The 16,288-nt window shown below is 35.1% G+C and overlaps 1 protein-coding gene across 4 annotated transcripts in view; it reads left to right on the top strand.

The window, feature by feature from the left end:
• The window catches only part of CGNL1 (cingulin like 1), a 194,198-nt gene that overhangs the window by 21,226 nt on the left and 156,684 nt on the right, over positions 1–16,288 (top strand). For 2 of the 4 annotated variants that reach the window (XM_074294619.1, XM_074294623.1), the window contains exon 2: positions 14,780–14,878. The exons of the other annotated variants lie outside the window; for them this stretch is intronic. The gene's annotated coding sequence lies outside the window, so the exon portion shown is untranslated. The remainder of the gene's footprint in view (positions 1–14,779; positions 14,879–16,288) is intronic. 4 annotated transcript variants of the gene reach the window in all.

Consider the following 16,288-nt stretch of genomic DNA (forward strand, 5'->3'; position numbering starts at 1 on the left):
TATCACTCCACAGTAGAGTAAGCACAAGTTACCATAGGAAAAATATTTTCTTTTTCTGTCAGCAGCTGTGCTTAATTTCAACTTCATGGAACATCATTCCTCAAGTAGTCTAAGTTGAAAATCACTTGAAATCTCCTTATTATGCTGACTGATTCTGTTACTGAAAACTCAGCACCTTCTCAACTTCCTCAATTGCCTCTCTACTCTTCTTGGAGCAACTAATCCTTCCACAGCCTTCCATTAAGAAGGATTCAAATCAGATGTTTTCAAATGCATGGAATAGTATCCTTCCCTCTTCCCCCCCATCTATCTACTCTATTGTGCTTCCCTTCCACCTCCTTTTCAGTTTCTTTTTTGAGTTAACTTCTCTCTTGAGATTTTTAGCTCCTTGAGGGCAGTGATTTTATTCCTTTCCCTCCACATATTTAAGTAATATTTTATCATTCCCCCTCCCCCATTACATCATGACAATTTTTAGCATTCATTTTTATAAGAATTTGACTTCCAAATTTTTCTTTCTCCCTCTGCTTCTCCTCTATGTACTATCATATAAAGCTTATTTTCATATTAATCACAATTGTGAAAGAAGAAACAGATCAAAAGGAAAAAAAACATGAAAAAGAATGAAGTAGAAAAAAGTGTTCTATCTGTATTTATAGTTGATCAGTTCTTTATATGGATGTGGCTAGCATTTTCCTTTGTGAGTCCTTTGTACTTGTCTTGGATCATTGTGTTGCTTGGAAGAGTTAAGCCATTCCTTGTTGTCATACTGTATTTGCTGATAGTATGTACAATGTCTTTCTAATTCTGTATATTTGTAATACAATAATATTTATAGAAGAAAGACTTCTACAAGTCTTTTCAGTTTTTTTTAATCTGTCCATTCATCATTTTCTTATTGCACAATAAGAAATACCATTCCATTATATTCATATACCATCACATGTTCAGCCATTTCCCAACTGATTTTCTCAGTTTCTAATATTTTGCCACAATGAAAAAGGCTGCTGTAAATATTTTTGCATAAGTCCTTTCTCCTTTTTAAATTTGTATTTCTCTGGTCAAAAGTTATTTAAGCACTTTTTCATATGCTTATAGGTAACTTTGATTTCTTCATCTGAAAACTGCTTATTCATATTCTTTGATCATTTCTCAATTGGGAATGGCTTGTATTCTCATAAATTTAATTCAGTTCTCTATATATTTGAGAAATGAGGCCTTTATCAGAGAAACTTGTTCTAAAATTTGTTTTCCAGCTTTCTACTTTCCTTCTTTGTGGCATTGGTTTTGTTTGTGCAAAACATTAATTTAATATAATCATAGTTACCCATTTTACCTTTCATAGTGTTCTCTCTTAGTTTGGTCATGTACCTTTAATAGACTTAACGTCTTTAAGAATGTGGATGTTAAATTAAGACAGCTCTGAGGTTCTACTTCCTACCTCTCAAGATAAAATGACAGGAAAAAATAATGAAAAATGTTGAAGGGGATGTGGGACACTAATGCATTGCTGGCAGAGTTGTGAACTGATGTAACTATTTTGGAAAGCAATTTGGAACTATGCTCAAAGAGCTATCAAACTCTGCACATATATACCCTTTGATCTAACATTGTCTCTACTGGGTCTATATCCCAGAGATCATTAAAAAGGAAAAAGTATCCATTTGTGCAAAAATTGTTGTAGCAGCCTTTTTTATAGTGGCAAGAAACTGGAAACTTGAGTGAATGCCCATAAGGTGGGGAATAGCTGAATAAATTATGGTATATGAATGTAATGAAATATTATTGTTCTATAAGAAATGATCAGCAGGATGATTTCAGAAAGTCCTGGAGAGATTTACATGAACTGATGGTAAGTAAAGTGAATAGAAGAGAATATTGTACATAGCAACAAAAAGATTATATAAGATCAACTGTGATGGACTTGCCTCTTTAAAACAATGAGGTGATTCAGGCCATTTCCAATAGACTTGTGATGGAGAGAGCCATATGCATCCAGATAGAGGACTATGGAGACTAAATATGGATCACAACATAATATTTTTTGCTGTTGTTGTTTGCTTGCTTGTTTTTTTTTTCTTTCTCATTTTTCCATTTTTGATCTGATATTTCTTGTGCAGCATGATAAATGTGGAAATATATTCAGAAGAATTGCACTTGTTAATTGAATTACTTGCTGTCTAGAGGAGGAGGGAGGTAATAAGGGAAGAAGAAAATTTTGGAACACAAGGTTTTGTAAGGATGAATATTAAAAAATTTATCTTTGTATGTATTTTGAAAAATAAAAAGCTATTTTTAAAAATAAAAGTAAAGATTAAAAAAATTAATTTGGATGCTATGCCAATTGGTGCATATATATTTAGTATTTATGTTACTTCATTATCTGTAGTACATTTTAGCAATATATAGTTTCCTTCTTTATCTCTTCTAATTATGTCATTTTTTTTTGCTTTTGCTTTGTCTGAAGTCAGGATTGTTACTCCTGCTTTTTTTTTTTTTTTAACTTCAGCTGAAGCGTAATAGAGTCTACTCTAGCCCTTTACTTTTACTCTGCCTGTATTTCTCTGCTTCAAGTGTGTTTTTTGTAAGTAACATATTGAAGGATTCTGGTGTTGCTCCATTCTACTAACCCTTTGTATTTTATGGGAGAGTTCATCCCATTCACATACACAGTGAAAACATCATGGTTTTTCCTGTTGTTATTCCTCTATTTTCACTCTTTCCCTCCTTGATCATGCTTTGCTTCTGTCCATGGCCTTTCTTTTCTGATCTCTCTTCTGTCAGTCCCTCTTCCATTTACTTAATCCGCTCTCCTCCTACTTTCCTGTCAGGTAAGATCAATTTCTATATTCAACTGATTGTGGATATTATTCCCTCTTTGAGCCAGTATTGATAGGAATAAGATTTTAGTGATGCCATCCACTTCATGTGAAATAATTTATCTTATTCTACTTCTCCCTTCCTTTTGCAACCAGTGTACTCCTCTTTCTCATTCTTTTATTAAAAAAAAAATTAATTCCCTCAAATACAAGTTATATCTATATCCTTTGTCTATTTGTGTACTATTAGTGGTATAATTTTTAAGAATTACAGATATCATCTTCCCATGTAGAGACGTGAACAGTTCAACTCCACTGAATCTCTTGTTTTTAGTCTTTTTTTTTTTTTTTTAATCTTTTGAGACTTCTCTTAGGTCTTGATATTGGTGATTATTTTGTTGTTGTTCTTATTGAATTCTGCTCTCCTTAGGAAAGCTTGAAGCCCTTTCATTTAATTGAACAACCATTTTTTAACTCTTGAAGTATTATGCTTTATTTTACTAGGCAGGACATTCTTGGTTATAATCATGAGTCCTTTCTCTTCCAAAGTAGCATGTTCCATTACTTCTGATTTTTTAACATTGTAGCTTCAAAGTAATTTTGATTGCAGTTCTTTGATATTTGGATTATTTTTTTTCTGGCCATTTGATGTATTTTTCCTAATAGTTCTATTATTTTTTCTGTAATGTTCCTTGGAGTTTTTATTTTAGGATCTTTCCCCCAAGGTTATGGGTGGATTCTTTCAATACCTATTTTGCTTTCTGGGTCCTGGACATCAGGGCAGTTTTCCTTAATAATTTCTTGAAAGATAATATCCAGGTCCTTCTTTTAATTATAGCTTTTACATAGTCCAGTGATTCTATCATTTTTTCTTCTTGATCTATTTGTCAAGTCAGCTGCTTTTCCCATGAGATATTTTCTATTTTCTTCTGTTTTCTCATTCTTTTGAATTTGTTTGATTGATTATTTATGTCTCATAGTCTTTAGCTTCCATTTGCCCAGTTCTAACTTTTTAAGGAATTGTTTTCCTCAGTTAGCTTTTGTACTTTTTTTCCCCATTTGACCAGTTGTACTTTATAAAGAGTTGTTTTCTTCAGTAGAATTTTATATCTCCTTTCCCACTTAGCCAATTCTATGTTTTATGCATTTTTTTTCTTTTTCCAAACCATTGACTCTTTTTTTTTTTGAAATTCTTTTGCATCACTCTAATTTCTTTTCCCAGTTTTTCTTCTATCTCTTTTATATGATTTCTAAGTTCTTTTTTTTAACCTCTTCCATGAGTACTTTCTAAATTTGAGGTAATCTCCCCACTTTTCTTTGCCCATAGGTGTTTCTGAGTTTGGATCTTGATTTTCCCTGTCACCATAATTCTTTGTTGTTATTGTTTTTGCTCATCCTTTTTGGCATTTTTTTCTTTCTTTTAAATTTGAACTCTTTTTCCAAGGTAGAAGAGGCACTGTCTCAGACTTCTTGTATTAGGGGCTCCAGGCCTTGGCTGTTGACCTGGTGCAGGATTGATATTGCCCTGAGACCCACGGGAGACCTTCATATCTGGTACTGTGCTAAGGGGGTGGGGAATAGCTGATGTTGCTGGAAATCATGGGGGTCTTGCAACTTAGGTCCTAGTGCTAGTATCTAGTATGTGCTGAATATAGTGGGATCTTTTTGTATTTCCCTAGGACTACAATGTAGCATGTGGCATTTCTCAGAATTGATATCTGCCAGTTCTGTGTGTAGGCTGAGGAACATGGTAGGGTCCTGATGTGGGAGGTCCTGATCTTGTTGATTGCCAGGTCTATGAACTGGAGCTCAAGATCTCCTTATTTGGCTGAAGTAACCCTTGCTGCTGACTTGTTGGGATGCTTCATATCCTGGACTTAACAGCCCTTTTACCTAAATGAAATTAACCTTTCTTTCTAATCTTCCAAGTTTCTTATGCTAAAACATTGTTTCACTCTGTTTTTTTGCTGGTTCTGCTGTTTTATGTTGGGGCACTTTTAATGGTTGTTTGGAAGTGAATATGGAAGAGTTATGGCAATAAACTTCTTACTCCTACATTTTGGCTCTTGTAAGCTGTCACTACATATATTTTAAAACATTTGGGGAAAGGGGTCCTTAGGCTTCATCAGACTCTCAGAGACACAAAAAATTAAGCATCCTTGGCCAAATCTATGGAGATGGAAAAATTTTGAGTGTGGAAAAAATTTTGATAGGTTAAAAACAAAAGATGTAAGTACTATTCAAACACTTTTGTGGGACTGCTTGCTAAACCTTCCACTTTATAGTTTTAAAAAATGAGAAACGGTTAAGAATTATTTCTTGTTTTAAAAAAGGACTATGTACATATGTTAGATTATAAATGTTATTTCCATTGTTATATTTTAACTTTATTAAACTTGGGATCTGGTGTCTAGCTTTTTGGAAATGTGTGCCAGATACCTGCTTCACTTAAACAATAATGAGATCATTGAGCTGGGATAAGATCATTTCCTTTGGAACAAAATGAAAAGCTTTCAGTATTCACAATGAGAATGGGAGGAAATGTTGTAAAACATCATAAAATGTCCAGTGTGATGTAGGTTGGATGGATCCCATGTTTGGATACCAGTCAATACTAAGTAAGCCACTCCTTGTCTGTGCTGTGGAAAGGAACTGAATAGTTTTTCCTGTAGTTTCAGAGGTAAGTATAAAAGGAAATTTTTTTCCCAGCTGTCCATTGCCTTGCCTTAAGGAGTTCATTTTATCGTAGAGGACACTGTATTGCATAAGGAAGAACACTAGATTAAACTTCTGGGGTCTGCTAGGATGTCATCTTGGCCAAATCATTTAATGACTCCAGGATTCAATTTTTTTCATGGGCAGATTGACATTATTAGGTTAGATTAGATTTGTAGTTATCAAACTTTTTGGTCTTAAGACCCCTTTGTATTCCTAAATTATATTGAGGATGCTTCCAAAGAACTTTTCTTCACTAGCCATATATATATATATTTTAATATCTTGAGCATTAAAATGTATTAGTAATATTATTATAAGAATGGCTTTGACTTTGGGGACTATATGAAAGGAATAGTCTGAGGGACTCCCTGGGATTCTTAGACCACACTTGGAGAACTGGTAGAGTAAGTGCTATGGCTCTTTTCCAGGACTAAAATTTCAGACTTTTAAGTGACTTGACTTATTGTCAAAGAAACACATGTGGAAAATTTGAACCAGGACTCTAGGATTAATGGTCCTTTTCACTGCATCAGTTAAAGCATAATTACATAGTCTTTATGTTATTTTGGTTGCAAAAGAATTTAAACAAAAACTGATTAAAATAAAATTTGAAATATATGTATAATTATGATATATATAAGTATACATATATATACATATATGCAAATAGAGTAAACAAAGTTCCTTTTATTATTGCATCTATATTTGGGAGTCATAGTGAATAGGGAATATCTGTTTAGGTGCAAAACATTGAGCTGTGTGGAATGAAGATGGAAGCAGAAGCATTTATACAACTCAGTTTTGTGCATTGGTAAGCTCTATCCATATTGTTGGTTCTCTGTCTTATACACTCTGTGAAGAGTATACCAGATCTTTGTTGTTGAAAACAGTGTAGTTTGATGGACAAAACAATGGTCTTAGAATCAGGAAGCTCTAAATTCCAATCTTACCTCTGACACTTATTGGTGATATAGTCATGGGCAAGTCACATAATGTTGTGGTAAGGCTCAACTGGGAGAGTTTTTGTTAAGTAGCTTGCAAACTTTTGTGTATTATAAGTTATTAATTATGTATCTGGTGACACTTTACCTCAGTTACTGAAAGGCATACTAAAAAAACTGTCCCACATTTCCAACTAGCTCCATGCTTAACCCCATAACTTCCTTAAGTCAAGTCAATAAAGAACCTTATATATTATAATATATGTCATATATTGTATATTAATATATTACATTAATTATATTTATAATATAAAATAAAGTACCTACTTTTTGCCAGACACAGTGCTAAATGCTGGTTATGCAAAAACCAAACCAAAAAACATCCCCAGCTGTCAATGAGTTCATAGTATAAGCAGGACACATCATGCAAACAGCTTTATACAAATTATAATTGGATGAAGTGAGATTGGGAAAGACTTCTTCCAGAAGATGAGGTATTAGCTGTGATTTGAAGGAAGCTAAAGAATCAAGGAGAAGAGGAGGAAGAGAGTTCCAGCTAAGGGAAAACACAGCAAAAATGCCTAGTCAGGAGATGGAGTGTCATGTTTAAGGAATAATAAAAATGCCAGTGTCACTGCATTGGGGAAGAGCTAAGTTGGAAGAAAATGGAAAGGTAGGAAGGGACCAGATTGCGTAGGACTTTAAAAGCCAAATAGAATTTATAACAGGATTTTAAGGCCAGAAATGTCTAAGGGGAATTTGGAGAGATCATATCATCTACAAAGAATTTGCATAACTTGTAACCTAAGGATCATGAACCATTTTTTGTCAATCTTTCCTTCTCCACTGAGTTACACTCAAAAGCACCTGTGAGGAGTCACCCATGTAAATTGTAGGAACCTGAGTCTTAACTAGGATTATGCACGAAATTAATCTTATTCATTTTAAAGATGGGGGAGGTGGAGTGCCTAGAGAAGAGATACTTTTTTTTTTTTTTTTTTCCCAGAAAATTTCCCTCAGGCAGCATTCAGCTTTTGGGATAAAAGTCCTTTACCTAGAAGTTAGGGTAATACTGGAAAAAATGATTTTATTGTTTGTTCTGAAAACTAACTGCCTACTTAATCCAACTTAATATACCTACTTAAAGTGTTTATTCCATTAACTCACCCTGATAATAGCTCACATTTGTATATTACTTTAAGCTTTAGAAGTGTTTTCCTTTCAGAAGTTATTTCCCCTTGAAATAAGCTGAACAAATATTCTTGACACCATTTTACACAGGGAAACTGAGGCTCAGGCACCTAAGTGACTTGGTTATGGTTATATAGTTTGCATTCTTCAATGTTGTACTTTCTCCTTCCTTTCATTGGTAGGTTAGGAAACTGGATCTTCCTGAACTTCTAACCATTGTCCTATCTCCTCCTCCTCTTCACCTTCTGAACATAGTTCTCTATACCAGTCTTCATATGGTGATCTAGACTAGTCCCTTAGGAATTTTTTCCCTACTTTCCAAAATCATGAGTGAAGTCTCTCTAATATAATGGTTGAACTAAATGTTATCTAAGTCCTCTCCAGCTCTAATGTGATTCCTTAACTATTTTTTTTAACTATTATTTATTTCCACTTTTCTGATCATCCTTTTGCTGATGGTTCATCCATTTATTCCTTTATATTCTCCCTGTCTTTGGCAGAGACCTAGCTTGCTTTAGCCCTTCGTTATCCAATTGCTCTAATGGTATCTCTTCTCCTTTTTCCACTGGCAAGTGGATGAGTCAGAGTCTCCCATTAGGCTTCTACTCTTCCCTCTGTATATAACAAGTTCTGATGTTTCCATTACTGCCCCTTATTAATTTTTCCATTCTACCAGGACAGAGTCTGCTAGTTTTCCCAGTGCTGTTTATGCATTGATCCTGTTCTCAGTGACTTATTTGCTTCGTTGTAGATTTGTTTGGTATCTATCTATCCGTCTATAAAATGGAAATAAGAATATCTATATTATCAATCCTGGAGAGTTACTGAATTATAGAATCATAGAATTTGAAAATTCAGTTATGTAAGATGGTGGGGGTACAAAGACTAAAAAAGTTCCTGTCCTCAAGTAGTTTACATTCTATTGGAAGGGCAGGGATGAAGCTTAACAGATATGCATAAGTAAATACACAGTAATAGAAAGTGATTCTATTTTCTGTAGGAAAAGTACTAACTAGAGGGAGGGTGAATGCCTTATGAGTCATGACATATGACACGGAATACGTATTTATATGAGTCAAATTTGAGTAATGTGAATTTTTGTAAAGCAAAAATGATCTATGTCAATATACTTATATACACACATAAATACATATGTACATATATAAAATTGAACTAAACCTTAAAGGAAGTTGATGATTCCAAGATTTGAGGAGGAGAAGATGTCCTTCCAGGCCTGGGGTGGGGACTAGCTTCCAAGTAGGGAGGCCGGAGGTGGATGGGTTGTTTGTTGTCTTTGGGAAATATAAGTACACCAAACACATACTTTAAAAAAAAGAAAAAAAAAAAACTGTCTTTGTTCCATGTACTGCAGTATACTGACTCTTGGACCTTTCCTGTAGCTACTCCCATGGTATTTATTATTGGAATTTCTCATTATCTGAGCAGGATTAGCAGGACTCCTAGCCACCTAGATAGAGAGATTTTAGAAGTAAATTAGTAAACTATTTGGTGACTGAGCACTTTCTAGCCTACTGGGGAAGAGTGATTGAGGTGTCGGAGCAACCAGCCAGCAGATCTTCAGTTCTCATTTGAAGACTGCTTTTTCTTCCACAGCTGCCTGCCAGGAGAGTTCGATAAATGGATAATCATCTCTAAGTGGCTATTAAACCAGCATTTGGTTGTGGCAACTCCTGCCAGGGCTTGCTTTTTTGGTGGCATCCACAGAAGTTGTTTTGGCTAGAACATCCTGCCCCTGGCTTTAGACATGTTGAATAATTGTCTAATCTCAAACACCACTCCTAGTTTTCCTGAATATCTTTGAGGTAAAACTGTGCTAGGTTAATACTGTTGTAATTAACACAAGTATATCTATCTCCAGAGAAGTGAGTTTAGAATAAGCCCCACCTCTCCCTTCTTGAAAACACTTTCAAGAGGACAAAGAATTATATTTATCAAGTTGAGTAGTAATTTTTTTTTACTTTAGATACTTGAGGGCCTATTTTGAAATAAGCTCCATTTCATATGCTGCAGATTTAAAATGAACAGTTCCATACAAGCTTGGAGGGAGAAAACAAAGAAGGAAAAATGTAGATACTCCTTTGTGGGAAAAAGGGGATGCCATGGTAAACCCCAGTGGTTTGGGAGTGTGAGTCTCTACTGGAAACAGTTACAGAAACATGAAATCCTTGAAAGGCAACATCTGGTGAGATGAAGGCAAGTTGGCAGATGTTCATATTAGGAAGGAAGAAATATACAGAGAACAGAGTTAGTGCAATTTTCCTCAACTTATCTGAGAAGACATTCTTCTTTCACCTTTGCTGGGGAAATTTACAAGTTCTTGAAGCCTGCTCTTTCCTCCTCCAGATCCTCCAGGAGACTTTTGGGGGCAAGGTCAGGGTCATTTTTCTCTTTTTAATATTATTGGGGACATAGTGATTTCCTCTTTCAAGTTCAGTCCTCTTTATTGTTCCCAGACTTCTGAAACTTTTGGTAGACTCCTATAAATGAATTTGTGAGGATCTATTGGAAATTCAGCATGCTACAGAAAACACTCAGCCAAGCAAGTGTACTTGTAGTAGCCATTATATTGCCTGTTTTTTCTTAGATTTTCTGTGACTGGAATAGTCTCCCTCCTCATACCTCCTTGGATTACCCCAACTCCCTTCAAGGATTTGTTCCAGTGATTCCTCCAACCTGATAAGTCTTTTGATTTATCCCAACCCCCACCTTTTGTTTATGTCCCCTTTACTTTGTCTACATTTGCTATCTATGTACATGTGGTCTCCTCTAGGAGGAGATAAAATTCCTCATCCTCTCTCCAACCTGGACCAACACCCTTCATGTATGACTTGAACTCCCAGAATCTATGGGTTCAGCTCTGGTAATGTTTATTTTCTCATCTATGGAGTCAGGATCCTAAGGCCCAGTTTAGTTCATAGTATAGGAGTGTAAAATCTGAGTGAGTGTAAAATAGCACAGTTTAGACTATTGTAACTACTAGCTAAGTCCCAGATACCAATTCATGTTTCAACCCCAACTAATCCAGTGTTTGTCTTTCCCCCTCCCTGACTCACTCGGGGCACTGAGTACCATTGCGTCTTGAAAAATCTGACCATTCCATGCATCAAACTTACCATCCCCTTATTCTTCAAACCAAAATTCTCCCCTCTCCATGTGCTGTTTGTATTAAAGTGTAAGCTCCTGGAGAGCAGGAATTGCTTCACTTTTTGTATTTTTATCCTTAGCTTACCATAGTGCCTTAGCCATAAGCGCCATAGCACTTAATAGAGGTTTTTTCATTAGTTCAGAGCTTAACATATTGCCTTGTTCATAGAGAAGCACTTAGTAAGTGCTTATTGACATGAATTAAAAGCAGAGGGGTGTGTGTGTGTGTGTGTGTGTGTGTGTGTGTGTGTGTGTGTGTGTGTGTGTACTAAGCCCATGAAGACCTTGCATGCTTGCTTTGTGATCTAACTTAACCACTCTTCTACTTAGAAGAGCAATTTAAAATGTTGATTTTTGGCCCTTAGGAATGGCCCCTTCTCACAGTGCTTCCTTAAGGCCCTTAAGACATTCTTGCTAATGCTTCCCAGATAAACTTCAAGGAACTAGAAACAGGAATATTTTCCAGGAAAGTAGCATTTTAGTGACTCTCCCTTCTTCCTGATGAGTTTGGAAAATTCTAACTTGTTCATCCTTAAGACCCCTAACACAAATCACATTTCTGTTCTCCTCCCTGTCTTAGGCTAGCAGTATGTATCTTAAGGGATGAAAAAAGCAGAGCAGCTTCTTAATGGATTTATGAGCATTATAGCTTTAAATAGTTTTTTTTTAAGTTTATGAGCATAACTTGAAGCAAAAGATGTTTTAATAAATCAAACAAAACCATCAGAAATAATCTGTGGCCAAGTTACTGTGGAAAACCACAGTAGTGACCTTTTAAATGGGCTTACTGAAAATGTTAAAGCTCTTTTTATCGGACTCATGAAAAGTTTTGCAGCAAAATCTTCAGTAGCAGTTAAGTTCCTTTTTTATCATTCTGCAATTGAGAGCCTCATGAAGTGAAGGGAGGGTGGGGGGAGTTGGGATGGACAGATAAGAGGAATAGATTAGGAATACAAAGACAAAAGGAAAACTGTCTCTTCCAGAAGTTTATATTCTGTCTGGGGAAACCACATATATACATAAGGAGATACAAAATATATACCAAGTAGTAACAAGGTATTGTTGGAGGTGGGGATAGGGAAGGATCAGAAAAGATTTCATATAGGAAATAGTTTTTGAGCTAAGCTTTTTTTTTTATTAAATTTTTTAAAAAATTTATTTACAAAGAATATGCATGGGTAATTTCCCAACATTGACCCTTGTAAAACCTTTTGCTCCAAATTTTTCCCACCTTTCTTCCACCCACTCCCCAGGATGGTAAGTAGTCCAATATATGTAAATGTTAAAATATATGTTAAATTCAATATATGTATACATATTTATATAGTTATCTTGCTGCACAAGAAAAATCAGATCTAGAAAGAAAAAAAAAAAAAAACCTGAGAAGGAAAACAAAATGCAAAAAAAGCTTTCAATAGAAAGCATGAAAATGCTATGTTGTGGTCCATACTCAGTTCCCACAGTCCTTTCTCTGGGTGCTGATGGCTCTCTTCATCACTGAACAATTTGAACTGGTTTGAATCATCTCATTGTTGAAGAGAGCCATGTCCATCAGAACTGATCATCATATAGTCTTGTTGCCGTGTATAAATGATCTTCTGGTTCTGCACATTTCACTTGGCATCAGTTCATATAAGTCTCTCCAGGCCTTTCTGAAAGCATCTTGTTGGTCATTTCTTACGGAACATTCATATACCACAATTTATTCAGCCATTCTCCAACTCATGGGTATCCATTCAGTTTCCAGTTTCTAGCTACTGACTGTAAAAGGACTACCACAAACATTTTTGCACATGTGGGTCCCTTTCCCTCCTGTAAGAATTATTTGGTATATAAGCCCAGTAGAAACACTGCTGGGTCAAAGTTTGATCACTTTTTGAGCATAGTTCCAAATTGCTCTCCAGAAAGGTTGGATCTGTTCACAGTTCCACCAACAATGTATCAGTGTCCCGGTTTTCCCACATTCCCTCCAACATTCATCATTGTTTCCTGTCATTTTAGCCAATCTGACTGGTGTGTAGTGGTATCTCAGAGTTGTATTAATTTGCATTTCTTTGATCAATAGTGATTTGCATCACCTTTTCATATGACTAAAAATAGTTTCAATTTCTTCATCTTAAAATTTTCATATCCTTTGACCATTTATCAATTGGAGAATGTATTGAATTCTTGTAAATTTGGATGAATTCTCTATATATTTTAGAAGTGAGGCCTTTGTCAGAATCTTTGAATGTGAAAATGTTTTCACTCACTAGCTGCCCATGTATCACAAAGCTTTGGCTTTATAAATTGTATATAAAGGATCAGATAAATTTAAAGTATCATCTCAGAAGCAATTATTACGAATAATCACCATTTTTTATATCTTATAACTTACAAAGTACTTTTTCATAACAACTATAAATATTAAGAATGTTTTAAAGATAGGGAGATTGAGGGTTAGAAAGTTAGAAGTGTTATTTGGCATGCTTCAGTGCATGTGTGTGTGGGTGTGCTGGGATTCAAATCCAGGTCTTCTGATTTACATTTAGTACTCATATTAAGCTCTAATCTTCTATTTTACTCCCATTATTCAAGATATCTTTATTTCCCTGATTAGTGTTAGATCACTTAGTTTATCTTAGTTTTGTCCATACTCTGCTTTTCTCATGATTTAATCATCTTAAACTTTGTCTGCCCAAACTAAAACCTGTTCCCAAATTCAGCTTCTCTGTTTACCTGGCTTGCCCCCTGAATGTCTGTATAATAGTTTGCCATTTTTTTGGCAAACTTTTAACCTCATTTCTTTTAAAGGAGGTCAAAGGTGGGGCTCTGGTGAGTACAGTGGGTGAGGTTAGGGAGGTAGCTAGCTCTATTTTCCTGGAGGTTAAAGACCTGGGAAGATCTAGAGAAAATTAATTAGTCAAGATGAAGCTACTTTGTCCTTTTCTCCAAAACTTCCTTCCTTTTTCCCCAGATGAAACCTTCTTCATTGTACTAAAGGCAAGAAAGTAGGTTCCCTGAAACCTTTGTCCAAAGGTAGTTATTGGAGAAAAGCCACAGTGAGCATTGCTCCTTCCAGTGTACATTTAGGAAGGTGTTTGTTGAAACGAATTTTTAGTAACCATTTCTAATGGACTGCCTCAGGCGCTAGTGATTTCTATTGGTTTTTAAACTGAAGCTGGTTCAAGTGTGGGATGCATGAGATGATTTTTGAGAACCCTTTCAACAATGAGATCATGTCATATGAACTTATTCATTGCAGACTCCCTAGGTAGGTAATGACAAATTATCTTTTGAGATATAGAAAAAAGAGAGAAGCTAGGCATCAGGCTCTTGTCTAAAGTGGGAACTTGGAGAACTGATCACAAATCATTTTATTTCCATGAGGCTGAATTTCTTTAATCATATCGCTTCTGCCTACCTGCAAAAGGCGTTATAAGGAAAGTGTTTTTAAAGATCCAAGTAAATTTGAGCTATTATTGTTATTACCATTGAGTGTGTCGTTTGGTGCAGTGGCCTCGGGCAAATGGCACAACCTACTTGGACCTTAGTTTCCTCATTTACAAAATATGTTTAATGATGCATGTTAAAGGCACTAGATGATGATGATCAAGGTCAGATGAAAGGTACTATGTAAATCCAACTTATCATTAATTTGCTTGCTTAATTATTTACCAGAGTTGTATTCTGGGTTAGTGATGGGATGGGAACAGAATTTGGAATTCTTCCCTTCTTAAGTCAAAGTCTCTCCTAACCATAAGCTTATTTATAGGTCATTTTAAAGGTTTCTTGTCCCTGGTCATATTTTATTTTTGTTTCTATTTATTTGATGGGGACAGAGTAGTTAAATAGTGGAGTGGTTAACTTAATGTGAGCAAAAAGTATTGCCATTTGGGTCTTCTTCTGGGATGCAGGATGAAATAGTTTTCTTTTTAAAAGAAGGGTTTTCTTATTTTGCCTTAGGACTTTGAAAGCCAAATTTTGACTGCATAAAAATGTGGCACATGGCCTGAGAGCTCACCTGAAAATAAGAATTATTGTAACCTGATATAAATTGTCAAGGTAAGAAATAAGATTTAAACCTATAATGGTGAGAGAAAAAAAAAATATATATATATATATTTTCTGCTTTCTTATCTGTTGCATCTCTTTTTGGACAAAAAAGGAAAAAAAAATCTTTAAAGAAGTATATGCAAAGTAGACCCAAAAGCTCATCAGAGATTAAATATCTGAGTGGCCTTTTCAAGTGCAAAAAAAAAAAAAAAATATTCTTTTTTTGGTATTAATTAATGTTTTCCAAATTCAAGTTTTTTTATAGATGGGGCATGAGATACCATGCTAAATGCCAGACAATATCAGAAAATATTTATTGCTTTGACTTACATCATTAAAGGCGATTGAGATGAGGGTAGGCAGTTGGAAAGAAGGGGTTTAAGTGGCATGGTCAAAAATAATTTATGATCTGATTGAAATCATGAAAAGTAGGCTCATCAGAGAGGAAAGAATTAGGGGGACATACTTCTTTTTTCTTCAATAATGGCAAATCTAAAGCCTATACCCTTAGAGATGTTCCTCCTAGTTCAGCAGATAGGTTTATTTCTTAGGACACATTCTTAAATTCTACAGCCAAGAGGATCATTATTCCTGAAGTCACACTTTTTTGCCTTTTAGCAATAGGAATAGAATTTAAGAATACCTTGAAAGACTGAGCCATTACACAAATATTTTTTAAAATCTGAAAGGCAAAAGAAAGTAGAAGTGGTAGGATAAAAATTTATTTCAAAGTAAAACAATAAAATCTGCTTATAATATTTGTATTTATAGTGCATCTGTGCATATAGGAAAAATCATAGTAAAGTATAAGTTTTAAAAAATTGTGTCAGTTGAAGTGGTTGTCCCTCTTAGTATTAAACAGGAAAATAAAAGACAATGCTAAATCAACCAGTAATTACCTCTATTTATTTAGAAGAGATTTATGGTAAATTTTGTTTCAACAGTAGGCATTTCCCTACAATTACTCTTCCCAAGTAAGTTCATAGAATTCAATCAATTCATAGAAAAAGGTAGTTTTTCAGTTGTTACCAGAAAGAATAGAGTTCTTCAACCTAGATATATTGATGTTCCTGGAGTCTGTTGTATTTGACTGGGGCTTGTCCCTCATTGACTTTATTTAGATTTGTAATCATTGAATATATTGCTCTTTTGACTTTCTTTTCTTCACTCTACAACCTTCATGTTGTGAGGTAGTTCATTGTAGCAGAGAGAGCTAGCCTTGAATTCAGGAAGACCTCCCTGGCTTCAAGTCATGATTGACACATCCTGGCCATGTGATTCTGAGCAAGACACTCTCAGTCGTGGGTAATTCTTAAGTCTACACTCCTTTGTCTTCTCCCTGGCTGAATTTGCCTCTGATAGTAGGAATTTCTAAATAAAGTTCTGATTGTTAAGCCCTCTCTGTAAGATGACTGATGG

The sequence above is a fragment of the Sminthopsis crassicaudata genome, chromosome 2, assembly GCF_048593235.1.
Source record: "Sminthopsis crassicaudata isolate SCR6 chromosome 2, ASM4859323v1, whole genome shotgun sequence".
NCBI lineage: Eukaryota > Metazoa > Chordata > Mammalia > Dasyuromorphia > Dasyuridae > Sminthopsis > Sminthopsis crassicaudata.